General features: G+C 39.7%; 1 protein-coding gene and 1 long non-coding RNA gene across 21 annotated transcripts in view; one reads left to right on the top strand and one right to left on the bottom strand.

Moving 5' to 3' along the window:
* The window catches only part of adgrb2 (adhesion G protein-coupled receptor B2), a 144,726-nt gene that overhangs the window by 109,123 nt on the left and 17,824 nt on the right, over window positions 1–17,779 (bottom strand). The window lies entirely within an intron of this gene.
* Window positions 1,154–2,757, top strand: LOC133471344 (uncharacterized). Its single transcript, XR_009786192.1, has 3 exons — window positions 1,154–1,241; window positions 2,024–2,131; window positions 2,240–2,757. It is a non-coding gene; the product is annotated as an uncharacterized LOC133471344 (long non-coding RNA).

Raw genomic sequence — 17,779 nt, 5'->3', positions numbered from 1 at the left:
AATACAACTTAAACGATAAAGAAAGACCCAAATAAAATGTTTTATTTCAGGCTTGGTAAAGAGGCAATTATAGCTTGCATCTTATTTGAAGAAAAAAGAAGGGTTTGATCATACAACAATAAAATCTAAGTGAAATAAACCTGCTCCAGATTCTAGATCAGGTGTATCAAAAATAACACTTGAAACAGGTTAAGCATCTGAATAAGACAAAAGGAATCAAAATGAAGTTTTTAGCTTGCAAAGTCATTGATGTAACAGTGAGGAGGCTGTTCGGTAAAGCAATTTAATGAGACAAAAAAAGCAATTGTGCAATTAATGCAATTTTTGGCTTCAGGAATGTTATACAGTAATAAAATAAACAATCCAAAGCCAATTTCAGTACTTTATGTCACTACAAACCGCAGTTAAAGGAGAAAAATAAGGCATTGTGGTGGTAGGGTCGTGTTTGGTTCCTTGAGCTTCTCTGACAGTTTGACATGCCGTGCATGTCAGACTGCATACATTTGTCAGTGTACAAGCATGTGTACTGTGTGAACAGAGGGAAAGTACGTCTGTCAAACATCATGTTTTTCTTTCACCATATGTATAAAACAGGTCTGCATGTGAGTGTTTGTGGTACGTCTCAGGTGGGTAGAGATCAGGGTCGCAGAGTGTGGTTAATGTTTTAATGAGGGGAAGAAGAAAAAACATGCACACATATGCAACTGCAGTCTTCAGAGTATATATTAAGTGGACACATCCTGTGTCCGCCTACCTGGGCATATTACGAATGTATGAATAATAAATACGACATGCGCAGTAACCTTGGATAAAGCCTGATAGGGCAGCAGAAATTAATGCGAATCATCATTTGTGCAGCTTTGACAGCTTTTATTTCTGGCACAGCACCAGCTAAAGTGGTGGAATAACTTGTTTATGTTTCCACTAATAAGGAACGAACAAGCTAACTCTGCTCACTGATCCAAAATAACTAAACACAGGATGGTATTTTTATCTGTCCAGCTGGGAAGCAATCAAACTTCATCAATGCATCATTTGCTTGTGCGTGTGTAGCTGCAGTTGTCTTCCAATCATTTCTCTTTATGTAACATCTCTCCCTCTCCAGCTGTAGTGGAGCACGTGGCCATTTCTTTTCTTTGAAGTGTTGCCAGGCAGGCTATTTATTTAATTACCTCCCCGTCCTCTCGATTTCCTCCTCTTGTTCTTAGGACTGAGGATCAAGAAGGAAGCTGACGCTGCAGGTACGTTCTTGTGTTGTGCAATATTGTCTGGGAGGCAAACAGCTAAGCAAAGGATGGGAGGGTGAGTGCTATCGAAGGATATAACATTTGGATTCCAGTTATTGTAAACCTCCAAAGGGATGCATTCATCTGTAGCACACACATTCAGACATTGCGTATGATTAAGGAGATGTCAAGAGTCTTGAGAGTTACTGGAGATTGGGATCCTTTGGCTAATGTATGTAAATGTAAACAGCATGACCTATCATAGTAGACGTAAACATCGGAATGGTGCTTTAATAATTTGGAGCTTTATGGAAATACAAAGCACATTTTTCCGCACTTTGGCATAGTTGGAAAAGTTAATGCACAGATCTCCCAACCTGGACAAGTCATCAATGTAATCCTTACAGTACAACCGTGTTGAGTGTAATTTTTATGAAAAACACAGGAAAGAGTGTGTGTTTTCCCCATGTGGGTCTCATTAACAGCTCACTGTAGTCATATAGATGATGTAGGTGGGTCACATATTGAATCAAGAAACACACACAAGCATCAAGTGTGCATGCCTCAAACCTGTTAAGATCTATCTATCATGTCAGCACAAACTGCACCGAGACCTTGAAGGCAACATGATTTCACCAGGCACCTGCATGCGTATGTGTAAATGTGTCTGTCTGACGGGTGTCGGGCAGGAGTTATCATTGAAGAGAGACACACTATTCAAACGCAAGAGTGTAAAGCATGCTTCGAGAAGTCGTTTTTAAAGACAGTTTATGGCCAACATATATTTCCTGTCATAGAGAGAAAGAGAGCGAGAGAGATTGCATGATCCTCCACCATGTCAACGTTGTTTTTGTATGTTTTGTGATGTCAGATCCTCCCTGCTCCTCCACTTTGATGAGTCAGAGGTAACATTAGTTGACTTTGCCAATAAAGTCTCCAGTCTCCAAACTTTAATGCCATTCGCCTTTTTTAATTTTTATTTATTTATTTGTATTTTTTTTTTCTTCTTGCAGTGTTCACCTTTTCTCTTCAAATTTGACAGCTGCCTTGAGGTAAAAAACAAAAACAAAAAAAAAACCTCCACCATGTCTCCCTTCATCCTTCTTTCTCTCTTCGGTTGAACAGAGTATATCTCGTCTTTATCCAGACCTGTCTTTCGCTGGGATATATTTTCCACCTGCCTAACTACACCTCACGCATGATGGATATATTGTATATTGAGAGACAGAGAGAAAAATTGAGCAAGGGGGGTGTGATGATTGCTTAAAATTGATTGGGGGGAAAATAAAATATGCTTCTTCTCTCCAGACTTGGCATTGCTTGGGACTGGCACTGCGGTTTGTATTCATTGTGGGAGGTGGATAAACAGATGGCGACATCAGAATCTCTGGGGGCATACACCAACGCTATGTTAGTGTGTGTGAAAACATGCCTTTGAGCATTTTATCCCAAGAACATGTCTGTGCATGTACTTATCTATTGTCATAAAAATGAGTCATTTGTGTATTTAATGTATTCCTGGCTCTATACATAACTGACATCCCAAGAGCCCCGTCAAATATTGAGCCTGTCTATTATGAATGCTTTGAAAAACACAAAGCGTGAGCAAGTTGATGAAATTTCAACATCAAGGCTATTCAGTCAAATAAAAGCATTTGAGTATGACTCAAAAAGTCGAAACAAATAATAGTCTGTATGAAGTCAGCCTTTTTTTTAAATCACGCAAAATGTTCAAAACAAATATGTTTATCACTGGAGTATTTTACAGCAACATAAGTTGTGCTAAGCTAGCTAAAAACATGCAACACTATTGTAACAAAAGACTCATTCTTGGGTACATTTTGTTTGTTAAAATCCTTAACTGAGCCAATAATCTTCCAATATAGTGCATTATTTTGTGCACAAAATCCAACTAAAATCTCATGAGAATTCAGGGCGAATGCCGAAAGTGTTCAATTTGCTCTGCAATGAAGAAGAAAGCACGACCGCAAAATATGGCTTGCTTGTTTTATGAATATCCTACATAATTTGATGACTGGAGGTGAGTTCATTGCATCTCCACAGACTTGATAAAGGACAGAGCTGAATTCACTGGGAAGTCAGACGAAAAACTGCATTTTCATAAAGAATCATTCCAGTTGGTCACTAGAGAAGGGTTGCGGTAGACTGAGTCGACAATTGGAGCGTGCAAGTGTTAAATTTAAAATGAACACATGTACACAGACCAATAGACATGTCTCTCACTGAATCAGTTTTATAGTTAATTCCCAGCTGTGAACTGGGCTTTAGTTCATTAATTAAAGTGGTGTGGGCATTACATACTGACAAGGTTTAGAACCCAATGAAAACCACTTAACATCATGTACTCTGCCTGATGTCTCCTATGTAACGTTCAGCCGCCGAGAAATCTATGCAATCTAGATGTCAAACAAGGACCATGTTTTGTTTGTTTTTTAATATCCAATGAATAAAGTAGAATCACTTGGCCATAATTGTCACCAACACTGGTGATGAGATTGTACTTAAAAGAAATGCAAATAGTACCAGAAAACTGACTTAATGCGGGGATGACTCAAAAAGGTTTTGCATTTTAATTGATGGTAATGGTGATGAGTGTTATTATTAAATGATATGGCTGAACACAAACCCTAACCTTACCACACTGGAATAATAGTAACAGTACAGCAAGTACAGTTCCCCATTAAATTTTAACGCCAAAGTTGAATGACAGTTTGTTGCATTTCTGTGTCTATAAACTGGACCTCAAGAAAAACAATCAGATTGTGATGGATTACCACTATTGTCCAACGGTTAATTTTTATAGCAGAAAATAAATAACGCCTAATGGAAGGCAGTCATAAAATCAATCCAAACACTGATGGCATACTTTGGTAAAAAGGTTCTCAACAGGTACGGGCAATGACCATTTTCCATCATTCATGATGCAATGAAAGTATTTATCTCGGTGTTAGCGGAATATAATTTTTCAATGCTTTTAGTTTAAGAATTGTAACTCAATGAAGCTACACAAAGGGTTGACCTGCTTTCCAACCTGCAAATTACCATCTGTGTCGAGACCTCAAAGACATGTTGGCACGCTAGTATTGACTTTAGTCTCGTGGAATTAATAGAATGGTAGATATTAATCAAGGCAATTCTAGGAAAAATATCCAGTCATTCCACATATAAAGGGCCTCCAGATGAGGACATTCCAATAACACAATAGAAGAATGAACGTTACAGTTTCCAAAAAAAAGAGATGCCAGATTGGTTTTGCTTCAATTTAGTTGTCATTTTGCTTCTCCTTCTGGTGTGTGTGCCTTGGCCACATGAGGGCAGTGTAATAGACATACAGATACTGTGCATGGATCCAGTCTCAGCTCCTCAGTATGCCGCAATAATATTAGTCCTTCTTTGCAGAGGATAAAGAATATATGCCCGTGAGTATTGATATATTATCTGTCCACGTGTTGCTCCAACGTTTGTGTTGAAATATCCATTGCTCAAAGAGTTTAAAAAAAAAAGACAATACGGCGCTATTTGTTAGCCCCTCTATGATGTTTCCCGTTATGTCTTAGCATTAAGCTAGCAGACTTTAAGGTAAAGTAATGCTTTGTTTTTTTTTGTTTTTTTTAAATACAACATGAAATTCTCTTTGTTTTATATTTAGTTTCAGTAAACTTCAAATGGAAGTGGCAAAAAAAAAAAAACAGCTTGAAACCTCTTTTTTGAAGAATTGTTCACTAACTGCCAGACTGCTGCATGTTGTGAAGGGAGGTGAGTTGAGTTCAAGGCCACAGAACTATTAACATTAATTATTACTCATGTCACCACCGGAGGTGCACATCTTCCAAAGCAATACAGAGAGATGGGTATAAGGAAGGAGTCAAGTAAAAAGTGATATATCCAAGTATGTAAGTCATAGAAGGTATGTGAATGGGGGGAGAGGGAACAAGAAAGGGAATGTGAGACACAGCAGGAAGATTAAGTTGAGAGTAGGTGGTTGTGGCATGCTGTCGCTTCCTGTTGACCACACTGTTATCTCATGCTGCAGACTGGCAGCAGTCAGAGAGGCCTGACAAACCTGGCTGATTCAGGATCGGGGGGGAAAAAAAATAAAAAGCAATTTTATAATTTCAGCAGCACAACACTGTCGTGTCAAACCAGTTTTGGAGTGCATTTTTATCTCCACTAAGCGAGCAAGTGAGTGAGGGGTATTCTTTTGGTTTGATTGGTTTAGTGTGGTTAGATTTGTTTTGTCTTACACAAAACTAAACTGATATTTATGAAACTCATTATAATTGGAATAAAAATTGTGTGAGCGGTGTTTGCATCTTTCTTTTCTTGTGCATACAATCTAACTCATCTGATAATGTTAATGTCTTAATCCTCCATGTAAAAGAAAGACATCGCACTTCAACATCCAGTGACTGTTTTCCCAACTTTTTTAAGACGGTAACAGAAAGGTTGAAAGGCTGAATGGAATAGCCAAAATAACATCCTTTTGGACACAAAGGTCTTATTATCTTGGAATACTCTCAACTCTGAAATACAGCTTGTCAATACCACATTCTGAACAAGGCGTGTAACTTAATCCAAAAGCCAGTCAATAAAAAAAGATAAGGAGGCACACTCTAGTGAGGTCAGTGACATAGCCTTTTCCTCATTGCTTGAATAAAAGCCATCCACTTTAACATGGTTTAAACTGGAGCAACTGGATAGGAACCCCAGAAAATTATTTGGAAACAAACAACGAAAAGGTCAATTTTCTATGGCCTTTCCCCTTTAAAACCAACAGGAAGAGAAAAAAAAGGGAGGGGGGGGGGGGGTGGGGTTCGGACAGCTTTAATTGAGAGTAGGGTCTTTTTCACTCGCTGTCAAAGGATATTTGTGATCCATATAGACTACGCTGACGGACGACACTTTTCATCCCTTTGGGATTTTGTGAAACAGAATTCTCCCTTTTGGGATTGTGACAGGCAGAACGGTGGACGACTGCTTAGAGCGTCTGCCTCACAGTTCTGAGGACTGGGGTTCAATCCCCGGCCCCGCCTGTGTGGAGTTTGCATGTTCTCCCCGTGCCTGCGTGGGTTTTCTCCGGGCACTCCGGTTTCCTCCCACATCCCAAAAACATGCATGCTAGGTTCATCGAAGACTCTAAATTGCCCATAGGTGTGCATGTGAGTGCGAATGGTTGTTTGTATGTGCCCTGCGATTGGCTGGCAAGCAGTTCAGGGTGTACCCCGCCTCCTGCCCGATAATGGCTGGGATAGGCTCCAGCACGCCCGCGACCCTAGTGAGGAGAAACGGCTCAGAAAATGCATGGATGGATGGGTTTAGTGACTATGACTCATCCATTTCTTATCTGATTGACTGGATTCTTTCATACAATTTTGGAGAGCTCAGAAAAAGGTTGTAATCTATCTCGTATTCATTTTCCAATAATGTTGCTATCTGAAGACATAAGTGCTTTAACAGCCATCTAACATGAATCGGTGGCACTTAAGCGTGGGAAGGCGTCCTCTTTTCTGAAAATGCCACCTTTTACAAATGCAATGAAAATGACTGTCGATGCTTGAATCGCAATCATGATATTTAGCTAGCGAATGAATTGCAAGAGTTGGAGATCTGTTTGGCCTAGTGTCTGAGCACTAAAATTGAGATTTGATACCTTCTGACCAGGTGAAAAAAAGTGTTTCTTAGATTTTGTTTAATGGCATCCTTGTTAGAAAAAAAACACATTTGTCATACAGCTGTGTCAACACCATATAACGTGCAATATAATGCTAAATTGCATGTTTACAGAGATCTTGTGAAAAGGAAGTGCAGCAAGTGCTAATGGTCCCTCTCTAAATTGTATCCAAAAAATGGTGAGCGTTTGGGCTTGACATACTGTAAGTATCAACATTTGGTGTACGACAGGGAATGTGGCGTTGCCTTAGCTCCAGGCTGAAGCTGCACATTGCAAAATTAGCACTTTGGCATTTTTATTAGTTGCTTGACCGATTCTGTTTGTTTAAAACGCTGCAGGCACTGATCAGCACAAGTGTGCCATTAAAAATGGATGCAGCGCAAACCCATCTCCAGCCAGTTAATGACGCTTATGTACAATATATATTGTACGTCGTAATCCGAACAGCTAATGTCAGCTTGCTACTGTCTTTGAAGGAGATGAGTATGCGTGGCAAGACTGCAAAGTGTAATATTTGTGGAAAGCTAAGATGGAACCGAGAGGGTGTTTTTGCAGAAAATGTTGTGATTTAAGGGGATATTAAGATGGAGTACCAACATAATAAGAGTGGATAATGTAGAAGAACATAAAAAAATATATCTTATTGAAGTGAAGCACAGATTGATGTGCAAACTGTGGTTGCCATTGTATCAAGATGAGGATTCTTAGAGCATAAAAAAAAAAAAAACCTACAGACCTTAACAGATCTCTGTGTCACATGGAGAAAAATGAACTCATAGGCTCTCAACATACATATGATATAGTAAACACATCGGCACTGAAGGAGATTCAATACAAGAACAGCAACACAATCTACATTAAGGCTCCATTTTGATTGACACTGTCATAGGGATATAGCAAATACAGTGATGAGACAAAATGTAAGCAGACTTGCCCCCAGTCACTGCAGCTGCCCATCATCAGTCCATGAAGGCACCGTGCTAATAGACTCCTCGCTTTTCCTGTCAAGCAAATAGCCTGACAGTGGGCCCCCCTGAGAGGGAGGCTGTATTATAATCGATGCCCACATATATACAGTACAGTATATGGTGTACTGTACCTCCCCCTCACCGTTTGGACTCCCTGTCTAATGGATAACACAGAGTGAAAAACAGTGGTCTCGAATGAAATCCCTCATATGTTGTACATAACACATTCAATCCGGAAGATTAAGATTCCTCTAATTGGAATTGACAAATGCTTAAATTGACTTTGCCCACTTTTCCCAAAACACTAATCACCGTGCAGAGTTTCTGTAAGCGCTCCGGACCTTTCTTGCAGTCTCTTCAGCTTTCCTTTGCGTCAAGCCATTGAAGCATAGTGTGGAGGAAAAGTGGGAAAGTCTAATCCAATTACCTACACGATGAAAAACATGGGACAGGTTCCCCGTAGACAACAACGTACGAACAACAATCCTGATTGAAATGGCAGGCCTTCAAACAACATCCACTCCCATTGGAGCAGAGCTAAACAAACCTGGCTCCCATTGGGCTTCCAAGTAATGGGCTGAGGAGAAAGTTGAGGCGAGTGTTTCACATACTAATGCAGGTCAAGTCATTTGCCACTGGAGTCCGTGAGCAGAATGAGAAAATCCAGAGTGAAGCTAAATATATCCACAACAAGCGTTTCATTATATTTTCATTAAACAAATTTTTTCTTCTCTTTTTGTTTCTTTGTTTTGTATTCCCACCACAATTTTGACTGCTTTATAATGACATTTTTGTGGCATTATTTTATTATTGTTCCTTGGTCTGCTGCATCTTCGTCTTGCATACAAAATAGTTCTCAGATGACTTATAAAGCGCTATTTATCTCGGTTCAAAGAAAGATTTTGACTGAAATATGGCCATGGTAGGTAAACTAAAAATTAGTTGCCTCATACAAAATAAGAAGGAAAATCTTTTTTTTTTTAACTTTGTTTCTCCTACAAGAACTAGCCATCAAGAAGTTAAAAGACAAATGTATTACCATCTTACTGACTGCTGACTGCTCGTGTGAGTGTCTGATTTCGTTAAGAAAACATTGAATAAAACTAACACTTCTTAAAAGATACTTTAAAAAAAAAACATCTGTTCTGTCCACATTTAGCTCATCATATAGCCACAATTCTTTCAAGAGTGGAAGTATTGAGTGAAAGAGTGCAGAAAACTTAGGCAGACCCTGTGCAAACTCACCGGGGGTTGTGTGGAAAGCTTGCTTCCTTAATTTAATTGACAATGATATTAGTGCCTCAGTTCCTCTGAGTACAACACAGCCGCTAATCATAGGCTCAAACAAAATGTGTAAATACTCCCACAGGGACGTGACAGACTCGCTCATGTACGGAGACTGAATTCAAACACACTTGCACACAGACACCAGAAGGGTGTAAGCACAACAAGTGGACATCATGGCACTCGCTGAATTAATCACCATAGAAGAACAGTGCAACAGGTGGCAGCAGTTGCTGGAAGTACTTCGCAAACGTTTCACCAATAGTGTCTCTCTTTTGATGTCAAAATAGATGGTCAGAAAGAGCTAAAAGAAAATCAAAGGCCTGCAGCCCCTAAGAACAAAAGAAATGCAAATAAGTTATGGATAAAGGGCTTCTTTTATGCATAACTCAAACTTGTGCTTACAACAAACAGTAAAGCTCAGAGCTCCTCACACACAGAAGTGGTTAAAGAATAAAACCACTATATTAATGACTTGTGTGAAGCGAAGGAGAGGAAATAAGTGACAGGTGTGTTCATCTCTCCTGCCCTGTCGGGATCTTCAAAGTGGCTCACTTTGGGAAGAAAGAAAACCACGACAAAGGCAAGGAGTAAAAGTGGACAGTTGAAGTTTCAAAATCTGCAACTGTCTCTCTGAGCACATTCAAAATAAACAGTCAAGAGTTGCAGTCACATAAGGTGACAGGCAGCCCTATTAAAGATGAAGCAAGTGAGTTAAAACAAAATAAGAGAAATCAAATTCACTGCACTTTGGGGATTGCATAAAAATGTGAGGGGAAAGAAAACGTGAAAAAAGAGAAAGCAAATACAAAGGCTCTTTTATCAAAGTAGATGCGTACGAGCCGCATCTAAAAGAATCAGATTCAATGTAAAAAAAAAACAACAACATGAGTTTAAAAGGAGCTTGATGTTGGATAAACATATTTGAAATAAACAGCTTTGTTTTAAAGTAGTTTCTTTCACAGGCAAAGTCCCGCATGCCAAAGAAGAGAAAGCCTGTGTGGGGGAGAGGTCACTAGCTTTCATGCCAATTTGGCTTTATTAGCAGCGGGGGAAAGAAGAAAAAAGAGGGTGGAGGAGCAAGTTCTCTGAATTAAAAGGAAGCTATTGATGTCTCTCGCTCGAAGGCCCTATTCCCCCCCCGCCCCCTCCCACGACTTCCAAGTTAGCATTTTGCACACAGCGCTCAGATAAAATACTGTAAATTAGGAGGTAAGGGAGAGACAGAAAAAAACAGTTGAAAGCATTACGCCAAGCAAAACAAGAAAAAAAAGGCATTCAGGAGAGCCCTCTGTCGAATACAGACCTCAACCAATGCCAAATTTTACAATTTTCAGTCAACAAATACAGTTCTGAACTTTACAAATACCGATATTAAATTGACATTATGGATAAAGCATGGAAGAAAAGTTAATAGCAAGTTCATATTTTCCATAAATCAATGCCAATTGTCAGTAACCACGTTGTCTGTTAAAACAAAATAGCTTGAAGTGTAGTATACTGTAAATCCACCTTTTCTTGACTGCGTGGGAGCCACGCAGCATTATGTCACCTCAAGATTCAAAGTATGTTTTAGACATTTGAATGGTTACATTAGATACTTTTGAGTAGGCTTGTTTTGCTCAAAATTGACATTGACAAAGCAAGCCCGTCAACCCCGAAGGTTAGTGTGCGTCCAGATTCATTTCCACCTATAAAACAGCCTAATAAGGTCAGAATTTTTTGTTTGTTTCCATCACTCATGGCTCCTAGACCTTTGAGATAGAGTTTGGGAAGATGATGTAACCACAGTCGTTAATTTTTGCTTAGTCTTAAAGCTTTGTCTCTTGTGAGCACCTGAATATTCACTTTGGCTTCCACTTCCCTTTTAGTTAAACACAAACAGAGGCCCACAAAATTCTTCATGTATCCTCATTCCGGCCGCAGTCCCTTCGTTCTTGCAGGAGCACCCTTCTCCGCTTTCATACCCACCTGCTGCGACAAACCCGTGTTCCCGGCGGATGCATATTCACACACGCTCAAAGATTTATGATCATCTCGGGTCCCTTCGCTCGAGCAGATAGCAGTGACCGCAGACACAGCGAGACAGAGAAGGGTAATTTCATCCTCTGTAGGATGAGTGAATGCACCGCTGCTCACGTCCTACTTTCCGTCGTTTTTACCTCTATATCCGTGCCTCCTTCCCCTCCTCTCCCTTGTGTAAATGCTGGCAGAAAGTGCAATCCATCTAAATCAAGCGTTTGCCGGACCTGGCTGTCACTTAGTCTTTAATGCAAACACTTTCACAGAGTAACAGGTGAGATAACCAAGGACTCGTCAAACAGTAACCCCAGTATGCAGTAAGAGTGGGGGAAACGAGGCTAGTGGGAAAAGAAGACGACGCTCCAGTGTCCTCAAGTCCGGACAAAACCACGAGCTAGTGGACTTAATAGATGCATTATGGAGGGGGGGGATTACATTTCTGTGTTCAGACCAGATAAATAATTGTATTAATTGCAACTGGCCACGCAAAATAAATTTCTGGTAAATGAAAAACTGGCAGCTTTGACTGATATGATCAAGTTATTATTTTCTTCCAAATGTATGCATTCATTGCTTGTGATTTGCTTTTGGAAAAATGCAGCCTTTATTCCAAATTGAGTGCATGCTGGGTATAGCAGAGAACTTCGTGGTGGATTTCATGTCCTCCCTCTGTTTTTCTACTTTCCAATCCTCTATAGAGCCGCTTCTTTTCATCTTAATTCCTTCCTCTGGCCTTTGCTGGATGAGACTTGTCAGTGGAAAAAGCTCTGTGAACACAGACTGTCAAGTTCTCTTCTCTTTGTCTTTCTATTGCTGAATTGACATCTCATACGAAGTGGGATATTATCTATTTCACTTCACTTTTTGTGATCTATAAAATAAGACCAAGATAATTCATTTCAAAACTTTTTCCACCATTAATTGGTTGTGCTGCAAGTTGTGACTAAAAAAATGTCAGAAGAAGCCTACTAGAACAGCAGGGCACGGAGTTTTCTGCCTCAAGAGGCCATGAGACAAATATCTAATCTAAATAAATAAACATATCTGGCCAATCAAAACGCACCCTTCGTTCAGTGTTTGTACATTCATTGGTAACGCTGCCATGTGCTCCATTTTGTATAGAATTGTAATGTTTGTATGTTTCATTGTAGATGAATTGTCATATTATACTCACACCATTCAGCAATATATGATGAAATTAAAAAGGAAATTGGGACATTAGGAGAACATTAAAGCTGGACTGTGTGATTATGCATGAGTGCTATCCCAATTTCTATCTTGCATTTCCCCTCAGTAAAAGCCTTCACTGCTCAATTGTCTATTGATATCATTACTTCTCAATTTATTACCCTGCAGATTGCGGCAATCATCTAGGTTTGTTGTCAGGCTGGAACCATCTCAGTTGTTAAAAATGTCTTCAGCGGGCAGCATAATAAGACCTTGACAGCCCCAGGTGCACAGGCTTCTACCCTGAAGGACAGTTATATTTATATCCCATCATCCTTCACTCCAGCAATGCATCCCCATTCCTCACAAATTTCTGGGTGCCCTGGGGTATTTTTTTGTGCTTAAAAAGGGGAAAGTGTGCAAGTGGTATATTCAAATCGGTAACTTCCCATGAGGTACAAAATCTCACTTTGCCCCCAACTTGTATCCACACACACGCACACACACACGCAAAGATGCAACCGCAAATGCAAGCAGGCACTTGGAAGTACATCATACAGTAAATATACCATAATAATGCTCGCCTGAGCCAAGAGATTAATAGCTATGTTAAGGTAAAAATGTTGTTTGCGGGAAGGAAAATATATGCTCCCAATCATACTCGAGCTTCACTCCAAGACCCTTGAAAGTCAATAAAAATCTCCCGTAGCATTGGGATTATGGTTCATGTGAGATTTATCACACACAAATACATACTCTACTGAACATGCAAACACATAAATCTGTAAGCGTGTTACTTATACAGCCCTTGGGGCATGGTCCTGATTATTTGTTTCCATCTCACTCAATAAAGGTTGATTTGTTCGAGCGCTGAAAAGGTTTGAAGTGTGTCAGGTCATTCTTGACATGTATTTAGCGTTAGGCAAAGCTCGGCAGAACTTTGCTTTCATCAGCATGGAGGTCAAGACCAGAGTTTTACGCATCCCTGAGCCTGCCTGGCGTAAAAATTCAAATTCATTGTCCAAAAGCACAGTGGAAAAACTTGAGAGCCATACCAGAGTCTGATTAATTGTCTACCCGCTTCAAACTTCAAAGCAGCACGTCGGAAGAGATGAATAAGGTGAACTTTTCCTCTCTGAGAAGAGGGAATGGGAAATGGAAAGCAGATATGCTACACAACATAGAGCAGTCATATATTGAGATCAGTTTGCAGTTAAAACGTAGGTAAACACACCGCGTGTGAGTCAATGGAGGAGCCGCAGGCGCTGAAAGCTGAGCCACTTAAGCACACATACATTTGACTGTAGCAGCCTTTCCACTTCCATTCATTCAAACAGTCCCCCAGCAATCTAAGGACCACAACAGCTCTATTATGGGTATTTAAGTCTGTCCTTTTTTTAGCCTGGCAATGTGTCCATGCTAGATTTGAAGAGTGGTAGACCATATGCTCTGCCAACTACTTTCTGCATTCATTAAGCTACTGAGCCCCATCGTAGTCCCGACTAATTGAGAATGTGCGCGGTAGAAGAGACAGCCATCCTCATATTCCTTTCACGTCAATAGTAAACTCTGTAAAACACTGATTCTCAACGTGTGGTACGTTGGCTTCCTCTAGTCGCGATCCGAAGAGTCGCTGCTCAAGTACAGTTTAGTTGTATTTAACTTTTAATTTCAATATATTTGCATATATTCTTGAAGAGATCTTTGTTTTTCAGCATTTATTTAGGTGTGATTTTTAGATAACTTTTATGTCGAATACATTTTAATTTTATTCATGAATTATGTTTTTTATTTTCCCAAGCCCAGAGAATGCAAAGCACAATTGGCAATTAATGACAATGTCTGCAGTGACACAAATGGTCAACTTCTAATTGTTGAGGGGCAGCTATTTATTCAAATCAATCAATACTGGAGAACCTGGTTAAGGATATATATATTTTTTTTACATAGAAATACAAATGCACCCCCTTCAGTGGTGTCCTCCACTTGCATTAATGATGATCTGCCTGCTTAAAACAACATACATACATTTTTCACATTTTTTTACTGCAAGTGATATTTTCCTGGTGAAAGAGGGCTGCAGTTTAGTTTTACGATTCAAGTGAAAAGCAGACTTATCCATATTGATATATTGCACAAAGACTGAATGGAATTGAAATTAATTAAAAAAATCCATTTTAATATGCATAGTCAGTATATCAAACTGTAGGGGGGAATAAGGCTGCAAAGCATGTCAAACTAGATTTAATATAGTATATTTAGATGTGTTACATTCAATTAAATCAGCATTTTAGTATTTTAATTTGTTTTATTTAGAAAATTTCATGTCTCCGTGGTGTTGTCAAATACCTAAATGTAAAATATTTGAGCTCAAGCATGAAAGGAGGAAATGTCGCTGGATGCAAAGAATGGACAGAAGTAAAAAGAAGAATAAATGAATAAAATAAAGCCCCAAAGTATGACCACTGGCTTCACATTAAAGACTTACAACACTTTGTGCCCGTGGGCAGTGAGCACTAGAGGACGGATTAAAGGCACATCACTCACTTCAGAGGCTAATCAAATATACTGTACACGCTCTCATCTCGCTCATCCCTCCATCCACTCTCGCTCCCTGTTTGTTCAGTCAGGACAAGCTGTTAACTGACATCCACTGACATTGCGTCAGTGTACCTCTGTTGCTTTGCATCTAATCGTGTACCAACAAGGCTCCACCTACTGTATAGGATTTAATTTGCATGAGTCTGTATAGGCATTTAACAATAAGGGAAATCAGCAATGGGAGACAATTTAAGTATCCCAGCAATACGCGCCAATACAAAAACTTATTTTCAATCTTTTAGGTACACATGCACGATCTAACGATGCCAAAGTCAAGTCTGCCATTACTAAGGTAAAAAAACAACAACTCCGTTTTAGTTGATTAATTTATCAACCATTATGATTGCGCTTGTAGTTCACAGTATCGTAGAACTACATCGTATATTACATTTAATCGCTGACTTTCTCAGGCTATTTTGTCATGTATGCTTTATTGGAGCAGAGGACAATTGATTAAATGACAAAACCGGGGTGGGAATGACATGGAACATGGCCAAGTGGAGTTCTGACGGAACAATTTGACTGGATCATGTTTGACAGGACTTCCATGTAATAAATTAGAAGAGAAATTCAGTGCCTGCGCTCGCACGAAGACACTTACAGCAGCAGCGTACTATGCAGAATTCTCTCTGAACGATAACTACAGTGAAACCTCTGCATTAAACACAATCGGTTCACTTTCAAGATGTTCTGATTTCCAAATATATGTTCCCATTGGGAATAATGTAAAAGAAATTAATCTGTTGCAGTCCCCAACTGTCCTCAAAAAAACTCCAAACTGCACAATTTTAACATTCATAACCGGTTTCCAAGAGAAATTAACTACTGTAGGAAAAATGAATGAATAAAATCTAACTATTCACTCTTTGAAGATGATTGACAGATATAAACGTTTTTGCAGAGCGGTACTGTGTCACCTTATAAAATAATACGGTGAGTCAATATCACCATAATAATCCCTTTGAGACTTCTCCGTTTTGCCCCAAAAGATTTTTCATTGGCTGGATTATTTAATCACTTCTTACACGCACTGTAGTCATATTAGCAGTGTGTGGGATGTGCCAAAATCACGTACAGTACATCCAATGAAGAAAATGGTATAAAAGGAAGAAATATATTTTAAGAGACTTATCATTCTACTGGTGTGTTTGTGAATGTTTTTGCCCTTAATAAAACCTTAGATTCATTATTCTGCTACCTTTTCATGATGACTGAGTGATCCTAATAAGGACCCCAAAGGCACTTTATGGTGATATTGACCTGACGCTATTGCTGGACTTAATAAGTGTCGTATTTCTGTTTGTCAGCAGGTAAATTCCAACGAATGAGTACCACTATTGGTGGCATTCAATTTTGGGAGTTCTGCTATAGTCGTTTTTTTTACTCTAACGCCTGACATACTGTATTTAACTTTAAAACCTTAAAAGTTTGGTTGAAATATGTGATTTTAGTCATGATAACATTTAGTAATGTAACATTGTGCCATAACGAAACAACACTCCAATTTAAAAAGTATTGCTGCTCCTTTTAGTTGTTTCTCTTAAGGCGATGCCACAAAAACCATGTAGACTGTGTCTATTGCAATAACCGAGCAAAATTAGCTTCTGATGAGCCCAAAAACCTTTGAAGAGCTGGCAATTTGCTTGTTAATGCTTTGTGATTAATTGTAAGCGCCAGTGATCAAACAAGTTATCCATGTTGGTTTTAGGCTTTGAGTTCCTTGAGAAAACATGTTTCCAAAAGCACAGCTCTGTAGTCTGAAGATTACAGGAGCTGCTTTGCGCATTAATCCCACAGTAGCCCTCCATTTATATTTATAATGGACGCCTAAATTGTTGTACATTGGTAGCGATAAGCCCATCCTCATCACTGGGCTATTAAATACTCATCTTACATCCAACGAAGGAGGCTGTATATCATCTTTGTCCAAGCCTGTGATTGAGTGCACGAGAAATACAGTGAGATTCGCTGACATTTAGCTCCTGTGCGATGAACAAAGGTAATTAGATCATATAAAAATCCTCTGATAGAATTGGGGTGAAATATTGCTCAAGTGTGGAGCCTAATGGTTCTAAATGGAGAGCCGGATATATTTTCTGCATGGTAAATAAGTGGCTCGAACTTCATCTCTGGTACTGCTCATTGATGGAAGTGCACAAATGGGAACACTTCCCGTAGGGTAAACCAATACTCTACAAGAGTGAATTACTCAGGGAATTTTTATCCATAACTGTTGAAAAAAAAAATCCATCCTTATATTCCATATGTATGGTTTCGAATCGGGGGTGTCAAACTCATTTTCATTACGGAAATCATCGTAGTTATGGTTTCCCTCAGAAGGAAAATCATGAATCTAATTACCTCATCATATTAGTATGCGGCGGCACGGTGGCCGACTGGTTAGAGCGTCAGCCTCACAGTTCTGAGGTGCGGGGTTCAATCCCCGTCCCCGCCTGTGTGGAGTTTGCATGTTCTCCCCGTGCCTGCGTGGGTTTTCTCCGGGCACTCCGGTTTCCTCCCACATCCCCAAAACATGCATTAATTGGAGACTCTAAATTGCCCGTAGGCATGACTGTGAGTGCGAATGGTTGTTAGTTTCTATGTGCCCTGCGATTGGCTGGCAACCAGTTCAGGGTGTACCCCGCCTCCTGCCCGATGACAGCTGGGATAGGCTCCAGCACGCCCGCGACCCTAGTGAGGAGAAGCGGCTCAGAAAATGGATGGATGGATATTAGTATGCGTACATAACTGCCCCTGCATTTCATTGTTATTATACACTGTATAGTTTAACAGCAAATGGAATTTAAAATCAGAAGTCA

Source organism: Phyllopteryx taeniolatus, chromosome 21 (genome assembly GCF_024500385.1).
Source record: "Phyllopteryx taeniolatus isolate TA_2022b chromosome 21, UOR_Ptae_1.2, whole genome shotgun sequence".
NCBI lineage: Eukaryota > Metazoa > Chordata > Actinopteri > Syngnathiformes > Syngnathidae > Phyllopteryx > Phyllopteryx taeniolatus.
The sequence above is the reverse complement of the archived record's forward strand: the minus strand, read 5'-3'. Positions and strand labels throughout refer to the sequence as shown.